General features: G+C 36.0%; 1 long non-coding RNA gene across 8 annotated transcripts in view; it reads right to left on the minus strand.

The window, feature by feature from the left end:
- The window catches only part of LOC138123107 (uncharacterized), a 72850-nt gene that overhangs the window by 4847 nt on the left and 47268 nt on the right, over nucleotides 1-20735 (minus strand). For all 8 annotated transcript variants that reach the window (XR_011156730.1, XR_011156726.1, XR_011156729.1 and 5 more), the window contains one exon: nucleotides 19568-19829. This is a non-coding gene — a long non-coding RNA (uncharacterized lncRNA). The remainder of the gene's footprint in view (nucleotides 1-19567; nucleotides 19830-20735) is intronic.

The following is a 20735-nucleotide window of genomic DNA, read 5'->3' on the forward strand; positions in this document are numbered from 1 at the left end:
TACCATCCGGAGTCTTCGCGTCAATTACGTCCAATTGGTTTTTTTAAGCCGCGCAAACGTGCCTCCAATTACGGGGGTGGCCTCCGATCGCAGACCCTTTAAAAATCTTCGAGAAATTGAAATTCCAATTCCACCTCAATTTATCCTCGAGAGCAATAAGACGATCCTTCGGCTAATTATCTCGGACGGACTGACAACCCAACGCCGATTCTTCACCCCCCCAGTAGATTCTTTCACTTTTTGCTTCCTAAATTTCTATAATACGGGATTTTTTTTAAATTGCATCGACGTTGCCCCAAGCTATGCTCTTAGACCCTTGAGAATGTTATCCAAAGTGATAAAAAAGAAAACAAATCAGAGCAGGCGTTGAAAATTATTATCGGTCATGTCGTAGCGGAATCCTATGCAAATAAGCGTTGAATGCATCAGCGTAGACAATCTGTGGTCTCAAACGCTACTTTATAATAAATCATACCTCATAAATTTTGGACGTTGGAATTATAATTATTGTACATTTTATTATTACAGCGTGATCAAAAAGGACTGTTTAAGTTGGCAGTATTGATTTTTATTTTCAAATGGTATAACTGGAGTAACTTCCAGTTGTTGACGACTTCACACTGACATTGACAGTTCAAGTTGTTTCTTTGTACCGTTGATTTTTATACACACATAACCTACAATTTTGTCGCTGTTGATTTCACATAAAATATCTGTTAAAAGACGTATCCGGTTGGTATTGCAAACAGCCGAACAACAAAATGCTCTTCATTGTATTGCCAACTTAAACAGTCCTTTTTGATCACCCGGTATTATCTGATAATGGAGAAAATTAATAAAATAAACAAGAGCAACATTTTACATTCGTAAGAATGGGTAATTTATCAGCGTTATTGCCAAACAAAGCTTACTGGTAAGTAGATTTTTCGCTGAATGACAAAGAAACGTCAACGATTTGCTTTTGTTAACCAAGAAAACAACTTTTCGATTTTCCGCAAAGTTTACTGTAATTGTAAGCAACAATTATCCTAGAATAAGTGGTAAAATGGGTTTTACATTAATAATAGATTTTCGAGAGATAGGCAACCAATAAAACGACTGTGCATAGCAAGTATAATTCTGCATACGATCAAACTAAGACAAACGTTTCGATAAAACAAAAGATGTGACCGCCTAAATTTGAACTCATTGGAATTGCGTACGGTGTAAATTTAAAACACAGAAAGCTGAGAAATGAAATTGAATCTTCCAACGTTGGACAGCATTGAACGGAATCTGGCAACGTTGCACAGCCCTGCCAACGACGTTGTCTTTCCCCTAAATGTTTGTTCTGAATCATACAGTCCAATTTAAGTCTATTAGGGTTGTATAACTTTGATGCTTTAGGGATTTTTTTTTCTTGGAGTTCATGGCATTTGAAAACACCAGTGCAGCTTCCCTATGTCCAGCTTGAGAGCTGCTGGTGGTAGTGCTGTTTCCGGTGACGGAGTAACTGTCAATTCTAAGCGTGCAGCTCCAAGAACTTTACGATTTATAGCGTTATAAAAATGATTTGAAATATCCGATCGAGCGGTAATGTTGTGTGGAGCACTTTCAGGAAAATGGACGCGGCAAAGTGACGATCGCGTTCGCTCTCTTTTTTTAGCTTTGAGTTTCGAAAGTTGTAAAATTAAGAAACAATTAGAAAACTTGGGAAACTTGACAAGTTATCCAGGATTATGTGGAGAGTCTGGTTGTGGATAAGCTCGGAGGCTTCATTTAATGAAAACGAAGTGATTTAGAATATACTCGTTCGTATTTCAATTCTCTCGTTCTTTTGCACTTTCGTTTCACCACAAATAAATCTAGGTTTGAAAATATCTTGCATCCAACTCGATGAGCATTTATTTGGCAAAGAAAAGCCGCAGACATTTTTAAACACTCGATGCAGAACGTTAGATACGAAGCAAAACATCTGGCAGAAATCGCGATCCGTTCAACATCATTTAACAAAACCGTTTCTCCGTCTTCTGTAATTGTTTATGGCAAATTATCGATCCGAACCGAGCTAATTGACTAAATAAAAAGAATCTAGTTCCATTTTTCACTCTCTGGAATTCCCAACAACTCCACACTCCTTGAATAAAATTCAGATGATGCGGTTTCCCTCTCAAGGGTCGCGGCTACATTTTCAACACATGTTCATTCTTTAAACCAACTTGTTTCGATGACACAATTCAACCTCCTCCCCAATTTATGTGTGCAATTCTTTTCATAATAATCTGCACGACTGTGGTTGCACATTTTCACCAGATTCGTATCGTTCGGATGGAAATTCGGAGCAGCAGACGGAGAGGCAGATAGCGAAGGTATTGTATCGACCCATCCCCATTTAACTAACACTTTCAACACAACTACTCATTTTAGCTAAGTCTTGATCACACAGCTCAACTTCGCCTCGGCTGGTGTCTAATGCGTTCTTGCAAAAAGAAGTCGAGTTGAATTAGTGGATTGCACTGAATTGTGTGCATCGAGAACTAGATGAAGTGCTATTTGCACTGCTTAAATGTGATCATTCCAAAACTCATCAAACAGTCGTTAGCGTGTATGAGCTCGGTGTGTACCTGCAGGGATTTTGGAATAGTTTAAATTTAGATTATTTTACCAAAAGTTTGCAGACTTGGACATTAACATAATTAAATCACATATTTAGCGATGGTGGGTCAGCATTGGCCAAAATCTACAATACTGTGTCAGTCTCTGTGTAGTTTAATAAAATGTTGCAGAGCAAGTACTGTCATGGTTTCTAGTTAGTATTCTCTACATACTATAGGTGAGTTAATTTGTCATCTTTGCCATGCTAATAACTGAATTTTCCTGAGAGTAGATCGATACTAACTGATTGGTTTGCAGGAAAAAGCTTTTTTTGTAATTCTCAACAACGAGAAAGAAAAAATCTCTGAAAAAGAGGTACAAGTAGATTTTACGAGCTGTAAGAACGGCCGTGAGTCAGAAATAACATTTTCCTTAATCGCTCAGGTTGATTTTAATCTCAAAACTGTTTACTTATTCAATTTTGTTCTGAAACTGGTGTTGCGCTGTTGGGCAAATAAAAAAGAAACTCTCATTAATTGTGATTATAATTTGAAAATACCTCACGGGCAATTATCATCGAGGTAAAATCCCATCTTGCGAGACAAATTGTGTGATAACGCAATAAGCTAACTCTGGTTCAACTTTAGAGGAGTTATATGGAAATTTAAGAAAAAAAATAAATTTCATTTGTACTTTGGCTCTAATCCAGAATTTATTTAATATAGTTTTTTATCCGGCTACAGGAGGAGAGGTAATGTGTTTGATAAATGATAAATAATGACAAGTGCAAGCTGTCAAATGTCAAATTAGAAATCCAGAAGAGCGGCAAATCTATACGCATTTGATAAATCACAGCCAGCTACCTTATAAAAATATTTATAATAATCTTGTGGTTACTGTTTGTGTTATGTTTAATAAATTCACTTTCTTTCATTTAAAGTATGACTTACTATCGGGAGCATGGAATTTCGGGCAGCAATTTACCTGTCATTTAAAAAAATCCAATGTAGTCTAAGCCTAATTGTCATAAATGTCATAATAATTAATTTTGTCAGAACTTCAAAATAAACTGTCACAATGATGCACAATTATTTTACATTTGAGTTATTGATTTCCAAAGTTTTGTTTTCAGAAAATGACATCTAAGCACTTGCAGCTTTTCAGAATTGATGAATGCAATTTGCAAAATGACATGAGAGAATAGTAGATATTAAAATGAGGTTATTAATACGCCTAGCACATAAAGCCTATTTCACATTTTATATCAGTCAACAAGAAGAAGATATGAAACGTAACAGAAATCTGTTAACGGTCAGAGAGAAGCAGCGAATTGTTAATTATTGTTTGGAAAGAAGAGAATTAACTCCATTAACATAACCAAACTTTTCTTGTTGACGTTTTTATACCTAGATTTTGGGTACAGACAATTGAAAAGGTATGTCACCATAGGTACACTAAAAAAATAAATAAAAAAATTGACACTGACAGTGCGGGAGTTTAATAAACGGATAGTATAGTGTGGCGGATAGTTTGAAATAATTTGATAGTTTATTTAAAAGATAACTTGTTCCCAAATAGCATCTACTGCAATCCCTTCAGTCTGTAGAAACAAAGCTAGAGTTACTGCATCAAAGCAGAATGGGAAATTGCCCCTCGTATGTGCTTGAGGTTATGAGAACAAAAAAGTAAAGATAGGTACATGACTTGAAGACAAACACACCTGTTCTTGCTGGTTGTGCCGTTTTGGTCAAAATAGAGTAACTCGGATGCAGGAAGATACGTCAAAGCGTGCGTTCTGTGTCTTTCTATCGCAGGGTATTAGATTAGTCTGGTGGGATATTGTAATATGCAGGAAGTTCCAAAACAAGCCGCCTTGATCTGGATAGTACGGCGTCGGAGGTGGCATTTGTATGTTGAATTGTCGAATCGATCGCAATAAAGACAACAGCCGGTTACATCCAAATATTTGGCGTTATTGGCGGTGCGGGGTCGGAATCGGAAGAGTAAAACATGCAGTGCAGCCGACACACATTGATTGAACGCGTTGTAATCAGGATAACGAACGGCAATATCCGTCCAACAAATCGAATCTAAACATGACATTGTTGGTCCGCCGAATGAACGAACGAAAAGAAAGTAAGCCGTCGATAATCCCCACCATTGGTAATTTTTTCTCGTCTCCCAGTATTCGGGATCTTAACGCGATTATCCCCGAGATCAGGTGCGATCGAAAAGCAATCGACTGCGACACAGTTGCTTCGTCTTTGATCTCTGAGGTTTATGAGATAACCTCCGAGTTATTTGGAAATAGAGAGAACGGCAGACCACTTTGCAAGTAAACAAGTTACGTGTTGTATACAACAACAACAACATCAACAGCCCCGACACTCAATCGGATTATTCAAATCCATTTATCTGGGGAAGCGCGGAAACTTGTTGACCGGACGAGCGTGAAAAGCCAAAGTTGCACGATAAATACCAAGTTCGGATGGTGAGTTCCGCTTTTGTCCGAAACGAATTGAACTGTTAATTACGTCAATACCAAAAAGGACAAAACTACAATTCCTTGCAAAGTACCACTCGACAATGAAACATTCGAACCTTCCCACCCACGGATTTTCAACTATTCAATTGTTTACTCAAACTTCATCCTCTTTCAATCGCAACTACGGCCAACAACCAGAATTAGTTTATTTCATTAATACCCTGATAGAAACAGATTACCAAGTTAGCGAACATGATATCAGCAGGTTTTAACTACATATACCGTTTAAACTTTTTGGTAAAAGTATAGTTTCTGGAAATAATAGATGAATCAAAATGAGTGTGGATAAATATGACAACTATGTACGAAAACTTATGTGGCAACACTGTAGGTAGGATAGAATTGACATTTCTTTGACAGTTCATAGGCGCGCACAGCGCGCAATTATGAAAATTGTCGTCAATTTGCAATGGTATAAAAAAAATTACAATGCACGCATATGAAACACCCCATTCACACAATTGGCACATTTATCTACAACCACTTTGAATCACCCAATATTAGTAATAATTATTTCTTTACGACAGTTTCTTACTCGTGATTAGTTGGTTGTCTAAAAACAAGGGGCTTCAAGTGTAATTTAAAAAAATGTCACAAAAAATTAAAAGCAAATTACCCCACAACAAATTTCGTCTGTTCAAGTGATTACGACTTTATTAAAACATTATAAAAACAAGAACTCAGCACAAAAACAAATGTATTGTTCACTGTTCACTGGTTTGTTCCAAACACTTTTTTCACTTACTTTTGTACATGTTTTGTTCCATTGGCTCAATAATAAATATTACACAGTAATGTGTAATTTCTTCCTGTAGTCTTCAAACATTTAAATCAAATTTAATTTAAAATATCCAAATATAGCAAAATGTTTGTGGGTTGTGCTTTAGTCATTCTTTTAATCCTCAACACCTTCCTCAGGTTCTGGAAGCCTTCCAGTAGATTTATCTTTATAGATACTTTCAACGTGAACAAATCTGTTAAATACATCTCCAATACCGGCAACCGACGACGTTTCCTGGTTTAGAACATTGAGATATTTTATAAAGTATTCATTCGTGCAGACCAACGGTGAATAAGTCCTCTTATCGTTGTTAAACAAGTCAATAATCCGACATTACAATAATTGTATCCTATAACTATTTATAAACTATTTTCATTGTTGCGACCACAACTCGCTATTGCAACAAATCTCCTGCACGAGGAAATTATCATTTATTCATAAATTACACCTACATTAATATTTAAAAACATTATCACGACGTTATGCAGATGACAAGAATTTCGACCAATTGGCTAATTTATCATAAGCGATAAAAATTCAATGTTTTATAATAAGAAATAAATTTATATCTTTTAGCAAGTTTAGTGTCCCCAAAAATCTGTTTTGATTCGACAATCTTCCCGTGATTTATTAACATACCATATGTGGCCTGTGGAATTTTAATGGCAGGCCAAGACAGATAATTATGAATAAAACTGCAGACGAATTGTAACAACTTAATACTTAATGCGTCATAAGAAGCTGGCATTAAATACATCATGCAACATAATAATGCTCTCTAAAAAGGAAATCTCACGCATTTCTTTTTATTTTAAGAACCAAGAATCTAAGAAAACTTCACTTCTTCACTTCCTCCACCTCAATTTGTTGTTTCTAATCAATTAAAAACTCAAATTTGGGATTTGGAATAAATCCACAATCGATAGAAATGAATTGCTACTTTTAATATGTAGGATTTGCGGAACTGAAGGGGAAACCATTGAACACATCATTTATTCTTGCACCGTTTTGGCTCAAAGCGAATATAAAAAACGTCATGATATATTCGCAAAAATTATACACATGAATTTAGCAGTTAAATTCAATTTATTAAAGGATACACAACCACATTACATTTATAAACCAGAAAGTTGTTTAGAAAATGACAATTACAAATTATATTTTGATCGCACAGTTTTAACTGACATTCACATTCAGCATAACAGACCAGACATTATAAACAACAAAAGCAAGCATATCTTTTAGATATAGCTGTTCCAAATTCACACAATATAACACAGACATATAACACAAAAATTAATAAATATTTAGAACTATCCGTTGCTATGAGAAATCTTTGGTGTTTAGAAAAAATTTCGATTTTACCATTTATAATTTCAGCAACAGGAATAGTACCGCAATCTCTTTTTAAAAATTTAAAAATTTTGGACTTAGAGAACACATTGGTGGTTGAAATTCAAAAAGGTATATTATTATACTCATGTCACATCGTGAGGAAATTCCTTAACATTGACACAGAACATAAAACACAAAAAAGTCAAAATGTGGAGGCGAGACGCCGGTAATTATGTTGATAAGCACTGCACTATTACTTGATAGTACAGTGAAAGTCGCTTATAACGACGACCAAGGGACCGGCTAATCCCGTCGTTATAAACGGACGTCGTTACAGAAGACCAGTATTTTTTAGTGAAAAAATTAAATATAAGTATGCGTCTTATTACAAGAAATATAATTATTTAAAAAAATAAGTATAAAAGCATATAAGTAAGCTTCAAATGTTGATAGTGGCTCAAATTCTACCCCACTCGAGTAAAAGAATATTGTTATTGTTGCATTTTTATATCGGTAACTTTGAGAATCGCATAAATGACAATACGACGGACCAATTGGACACGTCACACGCGGCAGCATGATTTTTCTTATCCACACGTCGTTATATCCGGCCTGACCTAGAGCTCAGCAGGACGTTAAAAGCGACTTCGTCGTTATAGCCGACGTTCGACAGACGTTATACACGACTTTAAAAGCATTGCCGGACATAGGAATCCAACCAATTCTCCAAGATTCGGTCGTTATAAGCGACTTGTCGTTATAAGCGACGTCGCTATAAACGACTTCGACTGTATTATCCGTAATAGTGTATGTACTCCGGCAAAATTGCCGTGCCGCCGGGTGGAGGTGGGATACGAAATTTAATATAGAATGCATTTCGACAGCTGCTGCAACGATCTCGCTTTAATCTTTACCAACTGAGGACTATCATGATTTATTCTTAAAAAAAAAACATGACCTCATTTGAAAATCAAGATAAAATTGCTACTTCTTGTTTAAAAAATTCGTTAGTTTACTGGAAATACGTGGTTTTTAATCACACTTAGCACTTCAGTTACAAGAAGTTAAACATTGTTTGTTCTTTGTACGTTCATGCGTTTTTGCATCGTAATAAAATGTTATATCGTGCATAAGATAAGTGGTTTTATGTTAATTAATTAAGCGATATTGTTCTGAAGATTAAACAAATCCTGCATTTTTTCTTGTGTTAAATAAAAACCAGTGCTATACAGGGTATTTCAGGAGTTGTGAACTGATGAGCCAAACGGAACTGAAAATGCAACCCACAATACATTTCGGAAAAAGCTGGATATTTTAATTTCAATATCAAGCTTTTTCTTAGAGTTGAATCTTTTTTTTTTACTTTTAGTACAGTTACAATCACGGAATTTCGTCAGTTATTTTACTGTCAATTCGAAAAAAAGTGTGTAGCGTAAGCTTTATTGTCATTATGACTGACATTCAAAATTTTTGTGACAGAAATTCCATCACGCATAATAAAATTGATGACAAATTGACATCCATGTCAAAAATTCCAATGTGGGGTTAGAAATATGTAAAGCCTGTTTTACAGCTAATGTCAGTTGAATAACAACGACTGACGAAATTCCCTGATCGTGACTGTACGCCAGTACAGATTACTGGATTGCAAATACATAATGACAAATGACAACGCGTTCGTCAAGTAAAATCTTAGCTAAAATCATTTATTAGCGTAAAATTTTTAATAGCAGAAAAAATGTTGTCTCTCCACAAATTAAAACAATCACTCCGAAATAAAATAGATCCAACTTTGTATTAAACTTTCCGTTTGTTCAGCATTACATAAATATTTTTGATTCGTTCTGGTGATTAGTTAAAAAACTTGACTGGAGCATCTTGGCGTTAGCGATTTTGTTAACATTTCTTTTGGTGTCCAGTGACCCTTATCCTAATAGCATTACGTTACATTAATTTAAGAGTAAAAGAATCCTATCATGAGACTGCAAACCGTCTCTTCATGTACGATGTTTCACCCGAAGCTAAACCTGTTCGTAGTTGAGAAAGTACAATACAACCCTAAAAGGAAGTTAATGCACTTTGTACAATCGTTCATGGCGGTTAATTCCCTCAAGCTTTACGAAAATTTTTATTAGAAAACTTCACACGTAACATACGTCCCCTTCATAATTAATTTTTTAATCGATAATTACCAACTTTCACTCCCTTTGTGAAGATATTTTTAGCTTCCTAAATTCGCTAAACTTAAAATGGCTCTTGGTCGTGAATTTATTGTTGCTTGTTCCTTCCAAGATCCTTCTCATTGTTATGAAAGAGAAGTTTTCTTCTACCAAACATTTCCAAAATTGTTCAAATATTATTTGGTCGTAACTGTACCCATTCAAAAGCTCTGTAACACTCATCCACGTTTTAAAAGAACTACAACAAACAGATTTCCATCCATTGGTTTGTTCAGTTGCCCCAAGTCTGTTTTCGATGAGTTGACCTTTTGGTCTATTTACCATTCAATCTGAAACTAAATGCAAGCTGCAAGGCAACGCCGAAGAAAATCCTCCAAACCCGAGTGAAATTGTTTCTTTTGGATCATTAAATTTCTGCTGTTATGGTAAACCCATTCACTATTTTTCCGCCATCAAAGAAGCGAATAAAAGATTTCTTCCCTTGTCCGGCGTGTGGAGCTGCTGTTTGTTAATTTTGCATAAAGTAATTCGTTTTATGTGGGTTGTTGGGAACAATCTGCTTTGTAGTTCTTCTGGCTCTTTTATCTTTCTCGCATACTTTTTAAAGAAAATTTCTCAATTAATTTTTAATCCTTGCAATCCAATTTGTGGTGTAACTGTCGCACAAAATTGCGGATAAATGTGGTGATTAATTTATCCGATAATTGTGGCAATTAATGTGTAGTACAACAAACAAAAGGGACTCTGGGCGACCTTTAGCCCCGGTTCTCGACGCGAACACGCTCATTCAATTCACTTAAGCCCAATTGATTATTGTCTCAGCAAGTCTCGCAGCGTTCTCATACACACATCATTCATCAACTTTTATGCCCCGTTTCGTCATAAGCTGACACTCAGCTTAACAAGAATGCAACTCTCAATGCCACTCCCGAACTCCCGACACCAACTCGCGCTGTTGATGAAGCGGCGCACAAAAGAAATCGTAGTTTTAGCCTAATTTACCGACTCCATCTGACGAGGGTAACGTCTTTGTATCTTGGCAACACAAAAACCATTCATTCAAATTTATTCCCACTGATTTATTACGGGCCGAGGATCAAAGACCTAACCTTGACAGACATTAACACCGGATTCCTCAAAACTTCATCATCGTTTCGCGCTCGGTGCTCGGAGTTGGGAGAAGTCGCGTGTGTGGAAACTCTCTTTTGCGGCGCATTTGCATCCGAAATTGCTTGTAGTGAGTGTACAATAAGTGACGTTTAACAGATGTTCTAAAATTGATGCACAGACAATGCCGCCTCCCGAAATTATACAAAGTAACAGCGCGTCAAGACAAATTTAATAAAGGGAAATTTGGAATATTGAACTGTAATAAAATTCCTCGCCGAGTTGTTCGCCCCTTCATGTTTAGAATCGAGTTTTGGTTCAAACGTTTTATTTAAAATAAATCCAAGGCAAGATCGGGGGCAGACTCGCATGTGAAAGATATTTGTAGAAGACTGATGATCGAGATTTACATCTCGACTTGTAAACAAAAGGCGAAATGAAGGGGGGCGATGGGCAAAAAGTCTCCCGCTATGAAAAAAAATCCCCCGACAAGCTCACCCAGTGTAAACAGGTCCGAGTGGTATTTACGCAACGGCAAAAAAATAATTGCATTTCCGTTTCGTTTTGTTGTATCGATTTCGCGAGCCAATAATTCCGGCAGATGTAGAAATGTGAGGAATTGCTTTTACGGTGGGCGGCCAGGAGAGTGTGGTCCTGCGTTATTCGACGCAGAGGTAGGACGACTTGGTTAAATGTCTCTAACATGAATAAAATAAAGCTTCCTCTCAAAGTCCTTTCCGGTTTTAAAGTTTTATTTAACAAAAAAGCCGAACCAGATGAATCAGCTCGAGTAATTCGGACGCGCGTTCTTCGTGGTCTTGAAGTGGCCATTTTACCAAACTCAATGACTCATAAAAATAATGGCATAATCGGTGTATAACTTCCCCTATTTAGCCAAATTGTACACTTCTCCAAAATACTCTACTTGAAACGGATTGAAATAAACAAGCCGGAAGCAATTTGGGTCAAGACACGGACACGAGAGATGGTCAAAATAATTCTTTTTCACAACAAAGGAACGAGGAGGAGCTGCCCTTCGTTATAAATTTTGTCGTTTACTTAATTCAGTTGCCTACAGAGCAGGGACATCAATAAAAGTTTAAAATGAACAATCATTATTATGTTATCCTGTACCTTTGGATCTTTTTTAAATTATGAAAGATATTCTAGATTCGTCGATTTTATTTTTGTGCTGTTCTGTCCTTATTTATTATACATATCTACATACATATTATCATTTATTGATTTTATGGAAATTATATTTAAAAATTTCCGACGCAGCTCCATCAGGCCTTTGCAGCTTCCGTTCTTAACTTTGTCAGAATGTTGGTGCATTGTGACAGAAATAAATAATATTCAAATTTCTTTTTTTTTAAATTATATGTATATTAGTTTTTCTCTCTGGGGTTCGATTTTTGATAACCGTCAAATTTTGATATTTAATCGATTTTCTTGGTTATTACTTAGGTTATTACTGTTATTAGTGTCAAACTTATCGAGTTTTTGTATCAAACGCCAAACGCATCATTAAACTACAATTTTGTTATTAGAATACCGTAAGCCGTAAATTCCTTTATAACGGGTGACTATTAAAATTTTCACTTAGGGTTGGCTATGGATCATTCTTTGTTTTCTGTTGCACCTTAGACACTGACAAGTTTGACATTTCAATAAATGTTTTTTTCTCTTAATTTGGTTATGTTTCAATTGTACTGACTGACATTTGTCGCTCGTTCTTGCGTGTGTCTAAAGTAACAGAAAAAATAAAAACTCGTCAAAGCCAACTCCAAGTGAAAATTTTAATAGTCACCCGTTATTTTTTTTTTGTTAATTTTGCTTGGAATGTATGTTTTCAAATTTGTTGCCAGTGTGAAACGTTCTCCATTCTAAGCGACATCTACTGCGTTCTTAAATGGAATAGACTGTAGTAACAAAATAGATTTAGGTTATGTTTTGATGTTAAACACTTTTAAAGTGAAATGCATCAACTAAGAAATAGAGTAATTTAATAATCTCTATAAGAGAAACGTCCAAATAGACTCGGAACAAAATTAAAACGCTTTTCAATTTTTGGAATTCTTGTTTTGTTCCACATAATAATTTGTTATAGCACTCTTCGCTCACTCTGATAGAAACCATGCTGGTTAATTTGTTTATTTTTAACTTTCTGCTTCAAATCAGTATGATGAAATTTGCAATTTATTTGACAATACCTAACTCAAACACCAGAATAATCAAATCTAGTGTTTTTTTGCAAAAGAAGTAATTCACACCGCCGCCGCCGCTTGTTCACTGCATAAATTACGCTTGATGAAGTAGTTTGACAGTTGATGAAGCTGTGCTGTACGCTACCGGAAACAAATGCAATCACCAGGCCATTTGACTAGGAGTTTTTTGACCGCTTTTTATGATATAAAATGGTATTTTGAGATTGATAATAATTTGTCGTAGCATTGATTACACAATTTTCAAAATCAAAAAGAAAACAAATCAGAGCAGGCATTGCAAATTATTTTTGTTGTCCCAAATTCTACTTTATAATAAATCATACCTAGTGTTGTTGTTATTATCTGATAATAGAGAAAATTTATAAGATAAAATAAACAAGGGCAACATTTTATATTTACCAGCTTTATTGCCAAACGCGACGCCACTGGTAAGCAGATTTTTCGGTAAAATGTTAAAGAAACGTCAACGATGTGCTGTTATTAACCAAGAAAACAACTTTTCGATTTCGGCAAAGTTTACAGACGCGTATTAAAATTGTAAGCAACAACTATTCCACAATAAGTCGTAAAATACGTTTTACCATGAAAAAAAGAATAAGAATAATTTATTATTAATAATAGATTTTTCGAGAGATAGGCAACCAATAAAACGACCACATACCAAGTATAATTATGCGTATGACCAAACTAAGACAAACATTTCGATAAAACAAAAGATGAGGTGTACTCTTGATTTGTTTTCTTTTTGATCACTCGGTAGTCTCGAAGAGTAATACATTGTTGGTTTCAAAGTGCATGTAATAAATTTGTGATGACCTGAGAGTTTAGCTTTATTTAACATATGTATAAAGAACGCGACTTTCGTTCTTCTTAAAATAAAATAAATTTTAAAAAAGGAAAATAAGACATGTATTTAAATCAGCAAGAATTAAACCCCACATTCACTCATTATAAAGTAAAGTTCGTATTTCTTGAATTGTTTGTAGTCCTCGTATTGCAGAAACTTTTTTCATCAGGGCTGCGCTTACATTATTTGCTTTGTCCGTCCAATTTTTCATTTTTTACCTAATTTCACCAATCTTTATAAAAAAATTTATCCACAATTACCTTATAATTGAAGTTTTATCCACACTTAGGGATGGCAAATATACATCGATGTTTAGGATACATCGATATATTTCAAAAAAATATCGATATTTTTACATCGATGTTAGCATTTCGATATATCATTGGAAACATCGATGTATTTGTTTCGATATATGTATTTAAAAATGAGTTTAATTGCGGCCGCCATCCAGTGTGAAGATCAATCAATATTTTATCATTTGGACTTGAAGAAATTATTAAACAACAGGGAATGAAATAAGACAAACAGGATTTTTCTAAAGTACCTTATTTTTTGTTCGTGTTTGATTATTATTGTTGAAAACCTTCAAATGACACTGACCTAATAACAATGCCTTTCGATACTAACTAGTTAAAATATTTTTTTAATCTTCAACTATTTTTTTCTCAAGTTTTTTTTAAATGTAAGGGGTTAAAATTTTTATACTGTCATGTTGTAACTGTAACCTTGAAAGTATATCGATGTTTTTCATACATCGATTTTTTTATTACGATACATCGAATACATCGATATCTGCTTACGATGCATCAAATGATGCAATACATCGATGTGTAAATTATTTTTGCCATCCCTAACCACACTTATGAACCGTATAAAGTAACACTTTATCCACTAGTGGAAGAATGAAATCACTTTATTCCACTAGTGGAATAATGAAAAAATACAATCTTAAATCAATCTTTCTTCCATTTTCACCAACTTGCACAGCGTTTTGTACAAATGGAGTCGATAAACAATCAAAAATAAATAGCGACTATTCAATACCTCCCATGTTTTTTAGTTAATTTCAATGATTTTTGAGGTGACATCCGCTGTCAGAGAGTAATGTCAAATCATTTTTTTATGACATGAGATGAAATTTTGGCGATTCTGATTTTAAATCGCTGTAATTGTGGATAAAACGTTGTATTGCACTCGTGTTTTAGTCGCATTTTATCCACTTAAGAATATTAAACGCTCGTGCGTTCGCACTCGCGATTAAAAATTCTTGCGTGGATAAAATGCTATCTAAAACACTTATACAATAAATAACTATTAACTGCTTCCTATTTTGGACATTGAAACACTTGGAACAAAATCAAAATTTGTTTTTATTAACTCAGTATTTTCTTAAAAAATTAGTAGGGACTTTCAACATACTTTATGTGATTTTCTTATGCTACACCTACAGAATTTCTTATCATTAGTTCTAAAACATCTTCTGAAATTGCAATCCAAGCAGAGTTTTGCTTGCTGGGTAATAAACCCGTCCACATTCAAAATTTCTAAAATTGTGGATTTTTCTCGAGCCTCTTTGGCATACACAGGGTATTTCACGAGTGTGAGCCCGACGGAATTGAAAATGCAACCCACAATACACTTGCAAAGTTAACCTGGATATTTTCCACGTCCAAATCCAAGTTTACTTTGTAAATGTATTGTGGGTTGCATTTTTAATTGCGTCCGGCTCATTATCACTCGTGTAATACTCTGAATTTTGAGGCTAATGTTCTAGTATTCGAGAAGCATCCTACTTTATTCCAAGACGTATGTTTGAGCTAGGATCAGAAACAAATTTGAATTGATCATAAATAACTATAAATGTGTCAAATTTGTTGACAATTGCTTCGAAAGGTTATGTTTGTAATCAATGTAATAAGTAAAAGAAATTAAAAATTGTCAAATTGACAGGAGCATAAAATAACCTCAAAGTGACCATCAATAAATAAACGTGCTTTTTTTTGTTTTTTTCTGTTTCTGTCGTTTCAATAAAGAGAAAGCGAGGAAGGAAATCGTGACGTCACCTCAAAAGGGTAAAAACTGGACTATATCTTTATTTAGTTATTTATATATCCGGTGTTCTAATAATATCGATGTGTAAACTCCTTCTAAACAAACACATGTTGATGCAAATGTTTAGTTTATTAATGAATGTATCCATTACATCAATGTTGTTATCGCTTGTTTGTAATTGTTAAACTACGAGGGTGGTTCATTATTTATTGTCCCTTACACAACAGATGTTCAATAACAAATTAAAAACAGTTTACAAGCAGGAAAAATTACAAGATTTCTAAAGTACCTAAAATGATTAAAAAAAACTAAAGGAAAAACTGAAACTGAACGTGCTACATATTTCATCAGGACAAAGTTTCTGTTTGTCCCGGGAACGCTAAACGACGAATCACCCTCGTACAGTGTTTTATAATTATATCCTCTTGGTAGTGCATGATCAACGACTGGACTGTTGTTTTTATTGCACATATTCAAATAATGATTTTGTCTATTTGTTACGATCTGAGAGAATGCGGTTCTGGGGAAAAATTGAGCGCAGCCAATGGCAACACATGTTGTGGGAAGATTATGAACTAAATTGTTGCAAGAAAACAGCGTGGCAAAATGTGCCTCTTCTGGCAGCGGTACAAAGGGAGAAGCTTCGGAGGAATTCCGATCATAGTGGATAAGTGGCTAAGCCGCTGTTCATGCAAACGGGCCCCGAAAGCGGTACCTAACCGAATTAGAGCTTACGCACTACGGCAACGACGACGTTAGGATAATCTGGTGAGGCCGTCGTCGTAATTTTCGTGGGGGGAAAATCCCGTGCGGTTCATCCGTAAACATTTTTCTGTGCAATTGGCGGCGGTTTCCGCGTCGGCGGCCCCATCAGCGGCGTTCGTTAGCTTCTGGACACGAGCGAAAACAATCGACCGACAGCGGATAATTCCCGGGGGATTAATCGGCGAGTGCTCCCAACGACCGCGTTCCCGGTAAAAATGGCCTTCACCTAAGTTAAGCAACGATGTTGTCGGTGATGAGCGCCATAACGGACCCATCTACGACCCTAAACAGCCCATTTGGCGGCGCAGACGTCTTCGGCCGATAATTCGTTTCCACTTTTCGCCAGAAACCGCAAAAAAATTTTAAGGAAACGTCGCGCGCGTCTCTGCGCCCGTATAAATCATGTCTTGGGGTCTTTTTTCAAGATCGGTTCTGCACCAGACTGTGGCACACGCTCGATTTCAGCTGGAACGGCTTCAATTTTTGACGATCACCTAAGCGTGAGCCGCCAACGGGAACCGATCCTGGGGGCGGCGGTTTTTCTTTTATTCGCCTATAAGTGGCGATATCCAGGAGCTAAAAATTACGTCGGGGCGGTAATGAAATGTGAACGCAGATTCATCATTTCTTTCGAGTTCGTTTGGCGGCTTTCCCCGATTCAATTTCCCAACATCTGCGCTTTATTGATATTAATTTTATGTGTTCGGCGAGCTTGCATCGCTGGCTTTTTACCCACATTTATTATTTACTTTGCTGTTTATTCGAAACTTTGTCAACTTGTTCGGTCTAAATAAGTAATCACTTACTAAAAGCTTTCGGCAAAAACGCCATCTTGTTACGTGATGGCGTACGTGCATTATTTAAAATTGAACACTGGTTCGCATCCGCCGCCGCCGCCGCCAACGCCTATTGTCGCGGCCTGTCCCGACCCCCTGCCGAATAATTACGTGAACTTGACAAACTTAAAACTTCTATACATCCTCCATTTCCTTCACCATTTACTACCATCAGGAGGACTCACGAAGCACGAGGAAAAATAAAGGAAACCCATTTGTACTTCATCATAGAAAGTTTTCAATGCAATTTGAACTGCTAGTGTCACCTTTCATTTATAAAAATGTTGTGCAATAATCCATCAATAAGAAAGAAGAGGGAGATGGAGGGACAGAGAAAGAAACACAAAAAAACCCGGATCAATCGGAAAAACATCTGCTCAAAAGCAAACGAGATTGTTTTGTTTATAGAGGATGGAAATTTTCTTTTTGCATATTTAAAAGAATTGTAAAAGAATTATGTAAATGAAAAAAAAACAGCATTTACGCCATTAAATAATGATGGATGATACTACTCAATTTCTTCTGTGATTTGTACGGAACAAGTTCTTCGGAGAAAATATTTGTTGAGACCACCACCATGGTGTACTTGTGCAGATTTAGTTAAAGTAGTTAAACCTTGACAATTTAATTTCATTAGAAGACAGTAAAAAAAAGTCGGGTTCTAAATTGAACCACTGAATCAAATCTCTCTGTTTAAAAATTAGATGTAGAATTAAGTAAAATACTAAATACACAAAGACCAGTATTTACGGAAACACCGACAAAGTAGTGACAGTCGTGAAGAAAAGTTCTTTAGAAGAACATATAAAGTGTTCCAAAATGATTGTGGTATTCTAGTAGTTTTTGACAATTTGAGTGTTTTGAATTTTGACGCATTCTAGAAAAATGATTCCAACTACCAAGAACCGTCAAGATGACAGGTATAAAAGAGGTTAGGTTTATGAATCAGAAAACATTAACTAAATTAGTTTGTAATGATTTTAAAATAATAGATAGAATAATAAAATGTTTCGTTAGGTAAACCCGAGGTATCATTTCACATTCTTGTGAATTTTTGCACATTAACAACAGGCAATGAATGACACAAATAATATTTGACATTTGCCAGCGGCTTGGAGGTCATGTTTGGTATAATGTACTGCGGGACCTTATCATCGAAAGGTGGAAAACAATTTTTTCCGATTCAAGCACCACATTATTTTGGAACACTTTGTAAAAGCAGTAACGTCAATCATTATTTTGGTTCTCGTCTCTGAAAAATCGTCAAATATTACTTCCGTTTGTTTAATTTTCCTTGATTGTTTCCTATTATGTATTTTTTTAGTGCACGGCGTGCGGTAAAATAGGTCATTACCTGTGTGTAATTAGTGGAATAAACAAGATATACCGCACAGTCGTGGATAAAATAGTATATTAAAAAACGAGTTTATAAAACGAGTCGCGGAGGGTGAGTTTTGTAAAGGACGAATGGAATAAACCTTATGAAACAGGTTTATTATACTATTTTTTAAAAATTTTAAAATTCTGGGGAATCATGATGGTTGGCAAAAAACAATTGAAACACTTGTCGCCTTTGCGATATTTGCGAGGATTCTGGCAGTACCAACATGATAACCGTAAATTGTACTATCGTTATTATACAGGGTGTATTTGAATTCGATCGACAAACTTTCAGGGCTGATTCTTGAAATTGTATCAAAACATTTCTTATACATATTGGAATTATTCTTGGAATATGATTTTTTCCTTCTTTTTCGTAAGTGGTGAAGCAAAATCTAGAACCTCGTGTGATGATCTAGTGTTAAATTAAACTTGGAAGACCTTATGGTATGAATCCTTTCATGGACTCGTGAGACAAGGCCAGAAAAATCTCGTCGCGATCGCCCACGTAATCCTTCCCCCTTTGACCATTTGGCGCGGCCGCCATCTTATTTTATGAATATCCGCAATAAAATTTCACGGATCGACACTACGTTACGGTTATGGGGTAGGTTCGTCCGGACTCCGGCAGCAATTGCGGCGGCGGCGGAGAAATTTCCATCGCGAACCGTCCGATTTAGCCCGGGCGAAGAGTCGTAGATCACGGGCGGATCTGGTGGCGGCGGCGAAATGAGGCGTACGGGCTTGCTCTTTCCTTTGTCGATAGCAGGTGACACTTTGTCAATTCTTCGATCGCATCTGATAAATATAAACGGCCTTGTCGATCCGATCTGACAGGAGCGCGAGTTGACACGTGACTAATGGAAACCGATCCGGCCTTCGACAAAAATCGCGAACACAATGCCAATAAGCCAACACCCAAGGAGATGGGACTCACCGATGCATCCATGGGATTATGTCAACATCGCTGTTCACATAGCTGGAGCGTTCGGGCGGAATCCGGGCGTCGAGACGCGTCAACTCAAGAACTTCCGTTACAAGTTGTTAGATCTCGTCTCGCCGTTCTAATTCTCGAGGTGGAGGAGGATGGAGGCGCCGCCGGTCCCGCTTCGCCAGATTGTGATTGTCCTGGTCCTGCATAATAAAATATCGCCACTACGATTTTTCCCCATTACGGATTCCCCGACTGGCTTGCAGATCTGCAATGGAATTTGATAGTTTAATTACATGCAAGGATCACGTTTTTTGCTCGATTTATCTTTCGATTTAATTGTTCCAAGAACATCCCGAGACGGTTATTGGATTCGTTCCACCTCTTTCATCCTTCTTCCAGAACATGATTAATTAAATCAGGAACCAAACGAGGTGAGAGATTTTTCAAATGAAATTCGCACAGACAACACCCCACGCACCCTGCGAATTACCCAACACGTTCAAACATCTTTCTTTTCTTGTCTGGTACATGTTTAAACCTGCACCAAACTTGATTTGATTTTAATATCGGTGTCTAACATTGAAATCTGCTTTTCTATGTATTTTACCATTCCGCTCTTTGAATAATTTTCGCCATAACAGCTAGTCTTGATTTCATATTGTTCGCTGTAGATCTACGTTTGCAGTTGGTAAAGTGTAAGGTCTACTGAATATGAGAAAATCACTGTGTTATTAAATCCTTACAAAATTCATTTGAATGAGACCTAAACCAGGTTCTAGATTATTTCGAGATGCGTATCTCTGGTTTACCTCCGATTTTAAAACTCGCTTTGAAGCAGCTCATTAGTGAAAAGGCGATATTTCATTGCTGCAGATGTTGATCATCAAGTACACTCTTTGATAAAAAAAATTCGGTGTAATTTTGTCAATATGAGTTAAATTGAATTTGTCCTCGTTACGATTCAAATTTTGACAATGATGATGAAATTATGTATTTTTTTAAATATGTACGTATGAAAATACAATTAGAAAATGAGCAATCAATCGCAAATTTTAATGCAATGGTATCAAATATACAAAGTACATAATAATTGTAAAACGTCAATTTCAGTTTGTGTAGTAATGAAACTTACTTATAAATTTCTTCATAGTAGAAAAAGTATAGTATTCTA

This window comes from Tenebrio molitor, chromosome 2 (assembly GCF_963966145.1).
Source record: "Tenebrio molitor chromosome 2, icTenMoli1.1, whole genome shotgun sequence".
NCBI lineage: Eukaryota > Metazoa > Arthropoda > Insecta > Coleoptera > Tenebrionidae > Tenebrio > Tenebrio molitor.